The sequence below is a fragment of the Chamaea fasciata genome, unplaced genomic scaffold, assembly GCF_029207755.1.
Source record: "Chamaea fasciata isolate MVZ Bird 193981 ecotype frontalis unplaced genomic scaffold, bChaFas1.0.hap1 SCAF_16, whole genome shotgun sequence".
NCBI lineage: Eukaryota > Metazoa > Chordata > Aves > Passeriformes > Sylviidae > Chamaea > Chamaea fasciata.
Genome location: NW_027094101.1, coordinates 7,966,591 through 7,981,715, shown reverse-complemented (window position 1 = coordinate 7,981,715; position 15,125 = coordinate 7,966,591). Strand labels below are relative to the sequence as shown.

General features: G+C 44.5%; 1 long non-coding RNA gene across 1 annotated transcript; it reads left to right on the top strand.

Moving 5' to 3' along the window:
• The first annotated feature begins 4,465 nt into the window (after nucleotides 1-4,465).
• LOC136297925 (uncharacterized) lies at nucleotides 4,466-7,271 on the top strand. The gene is made up of 3 exons (XR_010723247.1): nucleotides 4,466-4,674; nucleotides 5,411-5,472; nucleotides 5,599-7,271. It is a non-coding gene; the product is annotated as an uncharacterized lncRNA (long non-coding RNA).
• Nucleotides 7,272-15,125: the final 7,854 nt, after the last annotated feature.

The following is a 15,125-nucleotide window of genomic DNA, read 5'->3' as shown; positions in this document are numbered from 1 at the left end:
CAAAGGGCGGAGCGGCGCCTGCGCGGCCCCTCGGGGCGGGGCGGGGCGGGGCGGGGCGGGGCGGGGCCGGCCGGGGATTGAGGAGTTGGCGAGGTGAGGGGCGGCTTTTCCAGGTGATAAAAGCCGCCCGTCAGTCCGCCCCCGTCGCTGTGAGTCCTAAATCGCATCACCCAAGCGTTTCTTAAACGCCCCCTCAGGGCTGGTGAGTCCACCGCTTACCTGGGTAAGCTGTTCCGATGTCTGACCACCCGAACAGTGAAAAAAATATGTAACATCTAACCTGATTCTCCAGTGCTTCAATTTAAGGCCATTTCCTTCAGTCCTCTCACTGCAGACACGGTAGAAGAGGCTGGATCTCACCTCAATACACCCTCCTTTCAGATCTACTGCTGCAGTCAGCCTGGAGGACAAGGAACAGGGAAAGAAAATGGGGAAAGAGAAGGAAGGTGTTCCCCCTCACCTGGTTGTTTCTCTGCGGAGAAAAAAAACCCAAAGGTGTGATTATTAATTGTTCTCAGTAGATGACTCCCAAAATACAGAGGTGCCACAATGCTGGACACATACGTGAGATTGGGGACCCAAACAGCGACACTCATAACCCATCCTACAGAACACATCACAGAGAATCTATACTGCAAGTGGAGTATCACTGGTATAATGGAGAAAAAAATGCCACAAATATGAGGGCAGATAAATCCACATTGAGTCTCCTTGAGACCAACCAAACCCAGTTCCCCTCAGCCATGGCTCATAAGGTTTTCTGGACCTTTCATGAGCCTTTTGCCCTCTTCTGGACACACTCCAGCACCTCAATGCCCTCTTTGAAATGAGGGACCCAAAACTGAACGCAGCATTAAATGTGTGGTGACACCAGTGCCGAGTACAGGGGGACAACCACTGCCCTGGTCCTGCTGGCCACGCTATTCCTGATACAGGGAAAGATGGCATTGGAGGGGACAGGGCTGCTCTGGAGCCAGGCTGGGAGAGCTGGGGATGTTCAACCTGGAGAAAAGAAGATCCAGGGAGACCTGAGAGACCCTTCCAGGACTTAAAGGGGCTCCAAGAGAGCTGGAAAGGGTCTTTGGACAAGGACCTGGAGGGACAGGCCAAGGGGGAATGGCTTCAAACTGAAAGAGGGCAAGGTTAGATGGGATTTTGGGAAGAAATCCTTCCCTGTGAGAGTGGGGAGGCCCTGGCACAGGGTGCCCAGAGAAGCTGTGGGTGCCCCTGGATCCCTGGAAGTGTCCAAGGCCAGGCTGGGCAGGGCTTGGAGCAATCTGGGATAGTGGGAAATGTCCCTGCCCATGGCAGAGGGGTGGAAATGGATGATCTTTAAGGTCCCTTCCAACCCAAACCATTCCATGATTCTATGAGGGCTGGAATATCAGAATAAGTTCACGGGCAATAATTTGCCCTATTCTTAATCCCCTTGAGGAATTGTCTCCTATTTGGATTTTCATAGTTTGTCTCCTTCAAACTTGTGAGATTTTGTGAGCTCAAGTAGAACAACAACGAACAAAAAAGTCTGGGAGAATGGGGAGAGAAAAGTGACTCTCAGATATACTGAGGAGCAGTAGAGTAGTGAGTTTAATTTCGAGTCTGAGAGAAAATAAACAATTTATAAGCATCTCAAAGAAAAGAAAGAAGGTGAATGCTGGCCAGTATGGCTTTGTCAGGAATGAATTGAGCCAATCTAATTTCCTCTTCTGGCAGCATAACAAGGATTGCAGATAAGGGCAAAGCAATGTATGTCATATATCTTGATTTTTAGTAGAGTTTCCGACACCGGCTTGCAGGATAGTCTAATAATAAACTGGGAAACCAGTCTAGATGATACTGCTCTAAAGGAGTTGCAAAACTGGTTGAGGGAAGGAGTACTTAATATCAGTGCTCGTACCTGTGCATTACTCATCTGTGATGCAATAATGCAATTACTGCATCTGAAGCTGAGATCAAGTTCAGAATAAACACAGTGGCAGAAGGAGGATTCAAACTGGGAGCTGTGTGGTAAGAATGGGATGTGGTTGAGCAGCAGGTGCACTGCTGTTCACTTCAATGCCATCAGCTTCAGATTTACACCACTGGGAATAGGGCAGGTGGCTGTGCTGCAGGGGAGGGTGGAGGGGCTGCTGAGGGTCGAAGGCTGAACAGAAACAAAGAAAAATCTTTTTGCAGGTGAGGTAGACACCCCACAGGCTCATGTGGGTGTGAAAATCCATGTAACACATGCAGAGGAATCCTGCTCTGCTGAGCTGCATTAGAAGAGCATTAGAGTCCTGTGCACCAGAGAAATGTGGATGATTTGGAGAAAAAGGTGGCAATAATGATCAGGGTCTTTGAACACATGATTTCAGCTGAGCCCGTTGAGAGGACAGAAAAGTGAGGGAAGATGTGCATAGTCTTTGAATAGATGAAAGGCTGCTGCGCTGAGGAAAGGAACATTTTGTTCTCTTATGTTCACAGGGTAGGGCGAGAAGTCATAAGCTAAGATAACAACAAGGCAGATCTGGGTACAAAATTGCCAGCGACTACTTTGAAGTAGTGAAGCCCCGTGTTAGGAGCTGATTTGACAGGATGTAGGGCTGCTCTCAGAACTTTTTAAGAATGGATGAAATGGACAAACGAAATATTTGTCAGGATGGCAAAAACAGAAGCTCTTGTGTTCAGGGAGGAGGTGAGAGTCGATGGCCTCTGTCAGTGGTCCTGTGGCTCTGTGGCTGCGAGATGTGGAATCAGTGCAGCCCTTGTTGGTTTAACAATAAAACAGCCTCAGCAGCAGGGATTAAAGACACGCAACTAGGCCGAGCAGAGTTACGTAACAGCAACAAAATTACATTTTAAGTACGGCTTTATGTTTACAAAATGACTTTCACCAGACGGCGGGAGAGCGTCTAAATGAGGAGCTCTGCAGAGGTTTTAAGCATTAAAAGCTAAGACCTGTCTCCCATGAAGCTTCCTGAAGAATTGTCCACCACTGCCCCTGTGTAGTGCTGATACAATTGCGCTGTGCTAATCCAGGAAGGATGCCGATGTTTTTGAGATTAAAGCCTCGCAAGCAAGGCTGAACTGATTTTACTGAAAGTGATTCAGATGCAATCTGACCTTAAGGTATATATGAAAAAAGATTTAAGCTGGGACGTCCTCATTCAGCTACAGGGTAGCAGCTAGTCAAAAAGAGATCTTCTGGAAGCAGGGTGTTAGAGACACAAACAGGTAATTGGTGATGGAAAGTCATGCTTTGAGTGCATTCTAGGTGTGCATTGCCACAGGAGCTGGTTTTGCCTCTCAGCTCGTTTGAATTTGCTTTTTCTGTGCTCTCTACCCTCCTGTTGCAATGCCTTACATCTTGAGTTTGAGCAGAATATGTTCTGCTTTCTCACTGTGAACAAATTCAAGCTTTTCCCCATACAATAAACCTTAATAAGACTATGAATAAAGGCTATCGATGAGAGGAATTATTTGCAAGAGTAGACCTGGATCACAGCTCCCATTCTTGACTGAAAAATCTTAAATCTCTGTTAGCACAGATCCTTCACATAGTGTTGGATGTGTTCCATCATTCCACATATACCAGGGATGTATTATTTGCAAGGTTTTGAGTCTGACACACAGATAATTCTTTTGTCTGCAGATTCTTTCACACTTTTTTCTGTGTTCTATTCTATTCCTTTAAGAAAAGATTTAGCCCTTGCTGTGCATCTGTTTGGGGAGTGGAAGGATGCTGCTCCTTTTCCCTTTCTGTTTTACCATTAGTGAAAACATCTGTGCTGTCCATTAGCTGCTCCAGGAGTACCTCTGTGCCTAAAGAGACTTGTGGGATATCTGTGTTCCCTTTTGCAGAGAGCTGCATGAGTCAGCTGGTGTTGAGAACACACCTATGTTTTCCTCATCTCCATCCCACACCCTTTTCTGCTCTAATAAATTCATGGCAGGTGGATTCAAACACGAGCTCCAGCTTCCCTGAGCCACTGGCACAGAGGAAGAGGATTGAGGCCTTGGGTAACCTCCCCAGGAAACAAAGTCTGAGACACAGTGCCTGGTGTGCAGTTTGTTTAGAGCCAACAGAGCCATCCCATCTTCCTCTCCTCCACATCTTCCCCTCTGTGTATGGACTCCCTTTAATTGGCCAGGCTCTGTTCCTGCACCAGAAGTTGTTTGATTTAGCAAAAGAAATCTCTGCACTGGAAAAAATCGACCTGGAACAAGTCTGATATTTGTGCACGGTGACATCAAGGTGAGGAGAACGGGCATGACCCTGAAGAGTGGTAGCTAGTAAGTATTTTACAAATTGTGCGTTCATGTCTGTGCACACATCAGAGACTGCTGGAGAGCAGGAAGTGGCTGCACAGAAGGCAGAGGAGAAGAAAGCTTTGTAGACAGTGATGCACACATTCCAGGGACTGTCTCAAAAGGTGCATCCAAGTCTACAAAAGTCCACATGTCTAGGGATGCTGTCAGTATGAACTGAACATGTGCTTCCTGCAGCAGGTGTTTTGCAGAGGGAAAATGCCCCTGATGTGCACCAGGTGCCATTGTGTGATCACAGAACACATCAAGATGGAAGGGACCTGTAAGAATCATCCAATCAAACTCCCAAGTGATAAAAGAGTGAGCTGGAGCAGAGAAGACCTGCAACCTCTTCATTTACAGTTTGTTCTGCACCTTTCCCATCTGGTTGGTTTTACAGCCATTTTTTTTTTTTGTGGAAGGCCAGGTCCTTTAGAGACCTCTTGTTTTTGTGCAAAATTTTCAGTCTCCACACGTTTCTGTTTGGTGTCTGGCTGTTTCCAGTTCCTTCATCTGAAGAGGAGCAGAAGGACAATTGATGTGTCATTTTGAGGGTCAGAAATAGGACAATGGTGTCTACCCCGGGAATTTGAAGTTACTCGTGCTCTAGAGTTTTCTTGAAGTTGAAAAATAAAAGTCATGCTGCTGATGACAGCACACCTTCCAAATTCTCCTTCGTGGGTGTAGATCAGCTGCTGAGACCAGTGGCTTGTTACTGCTGCATTCAGGCACCATAAAGATTCTGATGGATGAGTTCTGCACAGGGTGCAAAGTGCTGAAATTCCCTTGCGCTCCAGTGGGTTCACAGTATCCCACATGCAGCTTTTCTGCCTAGCCTGGATTTCCTTGAATTAGTGCATTCCTTTTGGGACATCTTGGTTGTTAAATGAAAATGTTCCTTTTCAGGTATTTGTGCTGAATGTGGAAGCTCAGGTGCAGGAAAGAGTTTCATAGCTGCTCTGTTGGAATAATCTTTCTAATATATTTGTACATGTTTTTCTGACCCTGGAGTTTCACGATGGTGGGTTTCCCCCCCTCCTTTCAGGGCTAACTGTTCTGCCTATTCCATCTTGACTTACAGGTCTTTTATTGCAATTTAATAGTTGTTCTTAATCTTTTCCAGGTGCACATAATGATCCTGCTCCTAACACAGATCTTTTGCCACACAGGAAGCCTGTGAGGAAGGTATGAAACAGATTGAGAGCACAGCTATTTATGCAGATCATGGAAAGCTAGGATATGTAGATTTGAAATCTGTGTGTTACTTTCTCAGAAATTTTGCCTTATCTTTAATTTTATTGTGTATCACAGGCTGCCTTTCTGAAGGCTGGATCCAGAGTTCACTGAAATCATTGGAAGTAATCCCTGACATTCTGGACGACTCTAGATCAGAATGATGGGGGGCTTGTTTTGAACCACTGGACTAGTCAAAGTTGTTACCCCGACCTACTATTAAATCAATAGTTTTTATTCTAGTGACACTTCAGGCTTCTATTTCTACCCTCCAGTGGAAAGAAGGTGGCTGAGTGTGTGCTGTAGGTGGAGAGTGAAGACAATGTCTGAGCATGCAGTAGCAGAAAGCACAAAGGTGGCAGAAGGCTCAGTGTCAGTCTGGGAGGAAATGCTGTGCATTAAATCCCCAGCTAGCTGTGATATTTGGGAAGTGCCAGTTGTCAGCACAGTGCCAAAGGAGCAATCTGCTCAGTGCTGGCAGCTCTGCTGCACTCTGCCAAATCCAAATGCCACTGACTCGCTGGAGAGGGAGCCCAGCCTACTCTTTGTTGGAGGGCTGATAGGTGTGAGGAGTGGAGTTGTGTAATAAGTGAAAGAAAGGACAAATCAAGAGGAAATGGAGGAATTCCTCAGGGTGCCATCTGTGATGCAGATTACCAGGGAGGCAGAGTGAAAGTGAATTTCTTCTTTTGTGGATTAATTCTGCCAGGCTGCAATCAGTGAGCTAACGTGCATCCTGCCTTTCAGGATCATAAAAAGCAGTGCAAGTGCTGACATCTATTATTAACACTGCTTTCAAATCAGCACTGGAGAGAAATAATGGAATATATACCTGAAAGTTTCCAGCTACCACCATAAAGGGCAGAAAGGTGAGGAGGTGACTTACATCAGCCACAACTTTCTTTGCTCCCTCATCACCTCCTCAGTGCTTGCTGATGATTTCCCTGTGCTCATTAGTAATGTGTTGATGGTCAGGCCCCAGCTTTCATTTAATAGTAAACAAACTGATTTTAGAGGGCAGAAAGAAGTCTTAGAGACCCAAAACATCCTTCTTATCTGCTCCTCTCTTCCATTCAGCTGCCAGAGATGATTTGTGAATGATACAATGATACATCTCTGAGGCAGAAGCAGACGCTGTTGTTTACCAGGGCCTGAAGTCCACATCCATTTTTCTGAATTTCTGTTGGATTTGAGTTTATATACCAATATTATTTATTTCAAAGCTCTGCTGCGGTAGCAGCAGCTGGCTTTAGACCTGACTGAAGCTGTATTTGATTGCTTTCTCAACAAACACAGTCTCTGCTCCACAGTTTATGATATGGATGTGTCTTTTTATCTCATGGAAAATATGAGCCCCACAGCTCATTTAGCGCGTACTGTTTACTGATATGAATCATTGGAGGACTGTTGTTGTTGCTGCCGTAAAAATAATAATAATAATAATAAAAACACTCTATGGAAGGAGAGCTCCAAAGGCTTTAATAGAAAAATTGGATTCTGGTAACAAAGGCTGCTCTTCAGCCAAACAACATCATGTAAATGTGCCAGAATGCTGCACAAGTTCAGTGCTATGTGGGTTTTATATAACAAATAAGTTTTAAACCCCCAATTTAGTGTGGAGATTGCAGCTCACCTGCTTAAAATGTATCCTTTTATTATCGGTCAATTGGAGGGGAATGTATTGGTTGTATTTTTCATCCTATTTGAATAAAAGCCACATTTACGACTCAGTTTTTATAACCAATGCCCCGTAATTGCAGCTGTGAAGTGCTTCTTGGATTATCAGTCCTTTCCAGAAGTTACACTCTTCTCCTTGGAAATGTTATCATGGGTGGTCTTGATGGAAAAGCACTGCAGACTGTAATGGTGAATGTTAAAGTGGCTTCATAAATCTGTGCACAAACTGAAGTGGCAGGTATGTTATTTCATTCTGCAGTCTGTAATGCAAAGAGGCTTCAAATTTCACTGCAATGGATCTCACTGGGAGCTACAGTCCATGGAAGAAATCTGAGCACTATGGAAACAACTGTAAAACTCTGGTTTCAATGGAGGCAGAATTTTATGCTGTCCATTTTAGGGTGGCTTTTCCCTCAGCAGTGTCTTAACTGTTCCACCAAATTTGTTAAAAGTCTCTTCATAAGCCTTGCTAGGAGTAAAGCTGGGCCAAGATGGTGCTTTTGTGAACATCCTGCTATGAGTGTAATATTTTTTAAAACTGAACTCTTTATGTTCCATAGAGTTATCAGACTTGCCTTATAGACCACAGGTATTTATCCATTATTTGCCCAATCCTACATTTCTTACTCAGAATTAAGATTTAACGTTAAACCACACACACAAAACCTCTCTGATGAGGTAGCTGTTGCATGAATAGTTCCATTTCCTCTGTGTATGGACACTGAGTTCCTCATGCCTTCTCCATGACCTCTGCCTGCTCCTAGAGTTTTCCAGAGTGCTCACTGCCCTCCAGGTCAGCCTGCACTTCTTCCAGTTCTCTCTGAGGTGGGCAGAGGCAGCATTTAATCCTCATGCTGGTGAGCATCCTCATCCCTTTGGATCCAAAGGTCCCGAAAGCAGGTGAAAGATTAATGTAAATAATGTGGGGAGAGGATGCTGAAAGTCATTGGAGGTCTCTCTGCAAAGCTTTAAGGTGATGCCAGATTTTTTTTTTTTGTTTTGAAAAAGCAAAACTTAAAACCAAACCCCATGAAAACCCCAGCTCTCAGCATCATGTTTGCCTCTCATTGTAGCCACACTGACTTTAAGAGAGTTGCTTCTGATTAAGGCTGATGCAACTGAGGACAAGTTAGGTTTGAGAGTGTGTGTGTATATAGGTGTGTATAGGGAGATAGGATCTTTGTTGTTAGTCTTTAAGTTACTAGAATTGGATTTTTGGCAGCAGTTGTATTACTTTATTCCAACAAAAAGACAGCTTTTTACTAATTTGCTGTCTTAGTTTTATTTTAGCAATGAAGAGCTGAAGGAAGCTCTCTAGTTTTACATCTCTGTTAGTTTCCAGTCCATTTCTTGGCTATCCTGTTCAAACAGCAGTCACAACTTCTCTTAAACACAGAACCTTTTTGGTTTAATTACATATAAATAGTTCTTGGGCTTTCAGTTTGACAGAAGCTGATAGTAATGCTTGTCTTGTACAAGATTTGTTGAAACTACTGCAGATTGAAATTGGTGTGAGTGGGAGAACCAGGGCTTTTGAATATAAATTCTCAGCGTGTTCAAGATTTCTGTCTAAACAAGACCACATAATCTACTGCTTTGTTGCTTAAGTATAAAATAAAACAGAACTGAAGTTATTTTCCATCCAAGAGCTGCATCCAGCCTCTCCAGTTTACCTGGCCATGCTGTTGCAGTTTATTCAGGTCTGGACAAACTCACTATTGTTCCTGCTTGCACAATCCAGCTGCATTTCTATTCTGGTCAGCTCAGTGTCCATAATTTCCAGGCAGAGATCTTCAGCACTCCCCTTCACTTCAGTCTCCAGACTCGCCTGCAGAGACTCAATTGCATGCTGGTGAGTGTTTCTGTGGACTCCAGTGAAGCATATGGTACAGCAGTCTGTTATCTTGAGTCTGATCCAGCCCTTGTATCAAATTATTGCCCACCAAGTAATAAAAATATAGTAACTTTTCAAATCTGTTAAAACCGAGATACCAGGACGTTGTACCAAGCCTTTTTCTAAAACAGGGCTGGAGAGATTTCAAGAGGTCATCCTAAAAATGTACTGCCTAAAATCTGGATCACCTCCTGCCAAACCAGTCCCACTTGATGTGAGACCAGACTGCATTTGACTTCCAATAACAGAGACTGTAACCTCCAGACAATCTGGTCCAAGCAGTAATTCCCCTTAATGATTATCAAACTTTCCTAATGTCTAACTTAAAACCTCCATGCTTCAGCTTTATTATGTGCATAATGTAATTATGGCCTACGTGATTATACATACAAAATCCATCCAGTTACACATGCAAAATCCATCTGGTGGTATGTGGGCAGCAGGCACCAGGCTGGCAGAAATCTCTCACATCTGCAGCATTGATACCTCCAAGGAAGACTCCGCTTCCTCCAGTGCCACCTGCAGTTCATCCTTCTCCATCTCCAGCCTCTCCTGAGTGTTCTTCCCTCCCTTCCTCAGCTGATTGATTAGATCCTTAATTTCCTCTAGGGAAGAAAACAGATATTTCACGTGATATGTTTATTTCAGGACTACGAACTTTACCGAGTGCCCCAGACAGATCCTTTGACTGGAAATAGCATGGAATGGTTTCAGTCACTTTATGTCAGCTGCCCTTCTCTTACATTGCTAAATATTATCCTGGATTTCTGAATGAGCCCTGCTAGCTGCATGTGTTCATAGAGGTGGAAGAATGAAGCGCACTAAATAAAGAGAATTTTTCCCCAGTTTTTATCCAACCTTCCCCTTTCCCCCTTTCAGATGGTTGCTTTCACAAAATGGGAACAGGACACCACATCATTTCCCTGCAGCAGAGAGGGGCTCTCTGCCAGCTGATGGAGGCTGGAGCAAAGGGTTGGGGGGAGAGCCCAGGAAATGCTGGGTGTGTGCCAGGGTGTCCATCACTGTTTTCTCTTGGCCACAAGGACAGCAGACTGTAGCAGCTTCTAAATGTTTACAGTGTCATCTTCCAGCCTCCTGGAAGAGAACAATTTTTGTAATTTACAGAAGGGTAAAAAAAAAAAAAAAAAAAAAAAAAAGAGGTGTGGGGGGGAACTGGTATCACTGAACAGCCAGTAGGGAGAAGGGATACAAAGAGGGAGTTTGAGAGGATCTGATGGACTTGGTCTGAACTGATTGCGGGAGATGCCGAATCCTCTCCACGGAGGTTAAAGGGAATGTCATCTTCCCAGGGTGAAGCTGGCTGTTGTTAACAGCTCCCCCAAGTGAATTGCTCAGAATTAGAGGATGCTGGTAGCCAGAACTGGCACTGCAGTCTCTCTTTTATGGCACCAAATTAATATCCTCAGAGACTGAAAGCACTGCTAGGAATAAGGAAAGTGGCATTGGTGCTGGAATACACCCCAAGACAACATTCAATAGAAATCAAGGGGCTTATGATATGCAGAGTTTTTGTACATCAAACCAGTACTTAACCTTAAGGGCCTTGTTCTCTTTCTTCATAGATTCCAGGTACTCCAAGGATTCTTCATAGGCAGCCTTAAGCTCTACATTTTCAGTTGTGTACCTTCCTTTTGTGAATTTACTTCAACCTGCAGCTCTTTGCCCTTTTTTTTTGCTATTCCTTTAGCATCTTACCAAAGGCTCTGTGCCTCTTGTCCAGAGCATCACAAGCAGCACTGGCCTGGAAAAATAAAGCCAAGCATTCAGTGGACACAAGTTTTCTTCACACTTCACTTCTCTGCGTGTCCTGCCAGTCAGTCACAGTTAAATTGGCAGCCATTCTAAAGGCTGGCAGCATTTCTCATGGTCACTCTGAATGGATGATTAAAATGTTTATGAGGCTGTCTCACCATTAGGAATTTAACAAGATCACCCAGTTCCCATCAGTGTGATATTCGTCCTTGCTCCTGTGGTTATAATGATGCTGCTGTGGAGAAAATGTTTTCCACTTCAGATGTTCCTTGTGCAGATGTGTTGTTGATAATTGCCTGGGTTGATCAGTGTGACTTTTTCTATTTCAAAGCAGATTCAGTTGCAAACAAGATGTTATTCAAGACTATTTTAGATTGTTTAACTGCTTGTCATGAAGGGAAAGAATAAAGGTACATTTTTCTTTCCTAGGAGCTTTTAATCACAAATATTCTACATATCCTTATGATCCACACATGTGTTCAGATACCATGGTGACAAGTACACCACAGGGACCATAGAATAAAGAACTGCTTCATTAAAGAAAGGCATGGGGAAACAGATTTTTTCAGCCTAGTAATGCAATGCTGTATGTGGGATTTTCGGCTCTTGGGATCTGTTCTAAAGCCAACTGCAGGCATTGGCAGGTACCCAAGGACTTCAGTGGATTTGGAGCAGCCTTTGTGCCTATTTTAAGTAACATTTTTATTCAAATATCCCACAGTTGCACTACTATTCATGCTCTTACACTAACACGAGCAAGAGTAGAAATACTAATTTAATGAAGGAGCTGGTGTTTAAACTGTGTTGTTTAGGTCTGCTTTGAGTTTGGTAGTTAATAATCAGTGGCCAACCCACCAGTACTGCAACACTGAAAAGTTCAAAGCAGGATATCATTATCCTTTAAAGGAAGATGAATACCTTGCCTTGCAGTAAAGGAGGGCTTTTGCTTTAGCTGTACTCTTGTTTCTGGAAGTCAGCTAATGAGCTTATGAGAAGCATGCTGTGTGCTCCCAGGAATTAGCTGTGGCTCTCATCTGGCTTTTCTCTTGATGTGAGAAGTCTTAGCCTTGCTTCTCATGGCCATACAGATTGCTTGACGTTTTACAGAGAGACCTTAAGAAATAAGGGATTGGATCAAAGCCAACCTGAGTTAACAGAAGGACTCCCAGAGCCTCTGGTACCAGGTGTTAGATCTTGGTGGTGAGGCTGAGTACACTCCTGGGTAGCTGGATTTCTGGCCTTCTCAAGTCAACAGTGAGTTCCTCCACTTCATTCTGAAGCCTCCGCGTAGTTTTCTCCATGTTGGCAGCCCAGGCTTGGACTGATCCCACTGTGTCCTCTGCTTCTGGAGGCTCACAGCCAACTTTTTCCTGAAGGAAAGATGCACAAATATCCTGGGGAGTAGTTCATGGAGTTGAAGAGTGGTGGAATCAGCAGCCCTTACCTACTGAACACCATCACTCTTTTCACCAGGGAAAAGATGGTAACTTGGCAGCAGTCTCAGAAAACAGATTGTAAAAACTTCGGTGTTTGCTTTAACCTTAGGAAATTATAATGGCTTTTTTAGGGCTAATGGAAGAGCAAATTCCTGTTGAAATTGAAAAAAAGCTACCCAAATTCAAGCCTTAATCAGAAAGGTTTGTTTTCTGTTGTCAGTGTACCAACGTTAGGTCTCAATAGTCTCTGTTATTGCAAGTGTTATTTTCCTTCTCTTGGCTGGAGCACTTTGCTTTCTCTCTCTCTTACCAAATTACATCCCAACAGATCACATCCATAAGCTGTGACTCAGCTGCCAAACTAAATAATGAGACTGCCCTAAGCTCCAGACTCCCTGAAAGCTGTGTGCTCACTTGATTTCCTTCAGCTTTTGCTTCTATCAATGGCATCAATCCTTTATTTGGTCCTCCAGACCAAACAACACTTCAGTGTTGAGTTTAGAGAGCTGAACTGCAGTTCAGCTTTGCTTTTTTCCTCTTCCTCCAGCTGCTCTTTCATCAGGTCCAAATCCTGCTTGTTGTTGTCTGGGCTCCCACAGCAGCCATGCAGGACTCAAGGTAGCAAAGGTTCCGCTTGAACCACTCGGTTCTGGACCATCTAGAAACATCTCAGCCTTCAAAATATCTTCCTGTTCAGGAGCCAAGGTTTTATTTTTTCCTGACCTGCTTTTTGCTGTATCACAGTGAATTGAATTGAGCTCATACAACTGAAAACAGAACTTGGCTTGTCACCATCACTGTTTGCTCTCAAACAGTGTTTCAAAGAATTATGACAGTAAACCCATTTGGTGATTGTTCTGAGCACAGAATCCTTGCCAGACTGGTGATATACAGGTGCAGCACTAGAATTACTCTTTGGAGATAAGCAGAAATTTCCAACGTACAGGTGTCAGACAGGGAGATGAAATGTTGATATATTTTGAGCCAGACTTTTGTGATCTCTGCAAATAAACTGCTGCACAATCCACTGAAAGGACAGTGGACTGATAATCAGGAGGCTCTCTGTGTTCTGCTCTGCTGCCAGCCCATGGGAGACTCCATTTCTTATGTCCATATCCATACAAGGTTCATGTCTCCCACACTCCCTCCAAGCCCAGCTGGTGACCAGCCCAGACATTAACTTGGATGAGAAAGTTCTCCTTTGTGAGGGCTACCACGACAGATTTGTTACTCTGAAGTGGACAACATTCAAAGGAGCAGGCAGTGTATGGCCCATGACAGCAGCAGCAGGCAGCTGGTGTTCCCCAGCACCTTGGACTCTTCCTCCATCTACCTCCTCAAGTCGTCTGTGTGCAAGGTGAGAGAAATCTTTAGTGGACAGTCTGGTTAAGCCTGCTCTGAGCTTCCTGGAGTTCCCAACTCAGCTGGCTGGTTTTGGCTGTGCAACAACTGTATAAAGAAGCAGGAGAGGAACTAATTCAACGTGACTGGAGTGAGAGAGAAGAATTGGGCAGATCTGCAAGAGGAGACAGGGCAGGGCTGCCAGAGCTGGGTGAAATGTAGGGGAAGAGAAAGATCCGAGGGAGGTAACATTGCACAAAGCTGTCAAGGAATTTACCTTGGAGCCTGATGGCTTTATTTTCAGCTTGGCTCTCCTCCACTGCAGCCAGCTGGGCATTGGCCTCAGCCAGGTTATCTTCTAGCTGGTGAACACGAGCATGGGAGTTCAGCTGGAAGAGAGACGTCAGTCATATGATGCTGAGTAAGGCTTCAAGGGCCAAGATATCCTCCCTCCCTGGCAAACTCAGTTTATTCCAGTTGATAATTGCACTGGGATGACTGTAGTAGCCTGGGGGAGGGCAGAGTGTCCTGACCTTTGTGAGGGGGATGCCTGCTCCATCAGCCAGGATGGGCAGTGTTCAGCATTAGCTGCCAACAGCTGCTTCCTGGCATCAGCAGCACCCGCTGGAGAGCTGGGATTCTGCTTTGCACTCATGGCTGCAGCTGTGGCTGCATTGGTTTGGAGAGGAATTCCCTGCTGGTCTCTGCCCCTGGATTTCTGCAGAGATGCCACTGAGCTTACCCATTCTGCCTTCATGAGCTGTTTGTCCATCTCCAGCTTTGCTTTCACTCTGGGGCATCTCCATGAGCTCTGCTATCCCAGCCATGGCAGTTGTGTTCTTCCTGTGGCCCTGCCCTGCTTGACCTGACCTTGCTGCTTTCTGTGCCACTGGACAAGCTCTCTACCTGTTTTCCCCCTTGCAAGGTGTCTGACAACATGGACCCATCTCCTGATATGGATAAGAATTAATCAGCTCACATTTCTGAAGTAAATTGCAATGGAAATGTTCCTTATTATTGATTCTATCAATTTGTATTAGTCATTAGAACATGTTCAGATCATTCTATTCAAATATAGCCTCAGCTTCCAGGTCTTCCACCTCTTCCCTGTCTGGAGTGATTGGATTACACATACAAACACAGCAGTATCTGTGAGCAGAAGATGTGAGAGAAATTTGTGGGAATATGAAAAAGAGTCTTAATTTCTTCACTCCCTTCTCTATATGTTTGTCAGCTCAACTGAATTTTATTTCCTGGGAAAGATCTATGGCTGGGAATACTGAGCCAAGAAAGCAGGAATGCCTGGCCAGGTGTCTCAGCAGACATCTGATGTTATCTGCAGCATGGTTGGCTTCCTGTATGGTGTTGGAATTTGGCCTTCAGGAATATAATCAAGCTGAATTGGTTGCTTGAGGGAAATAGAGGCTTGTTCGTAGAAATAGCTGCAATCTAGGTCTGTGTGTCATGTTTTTGTTGAAATGCTG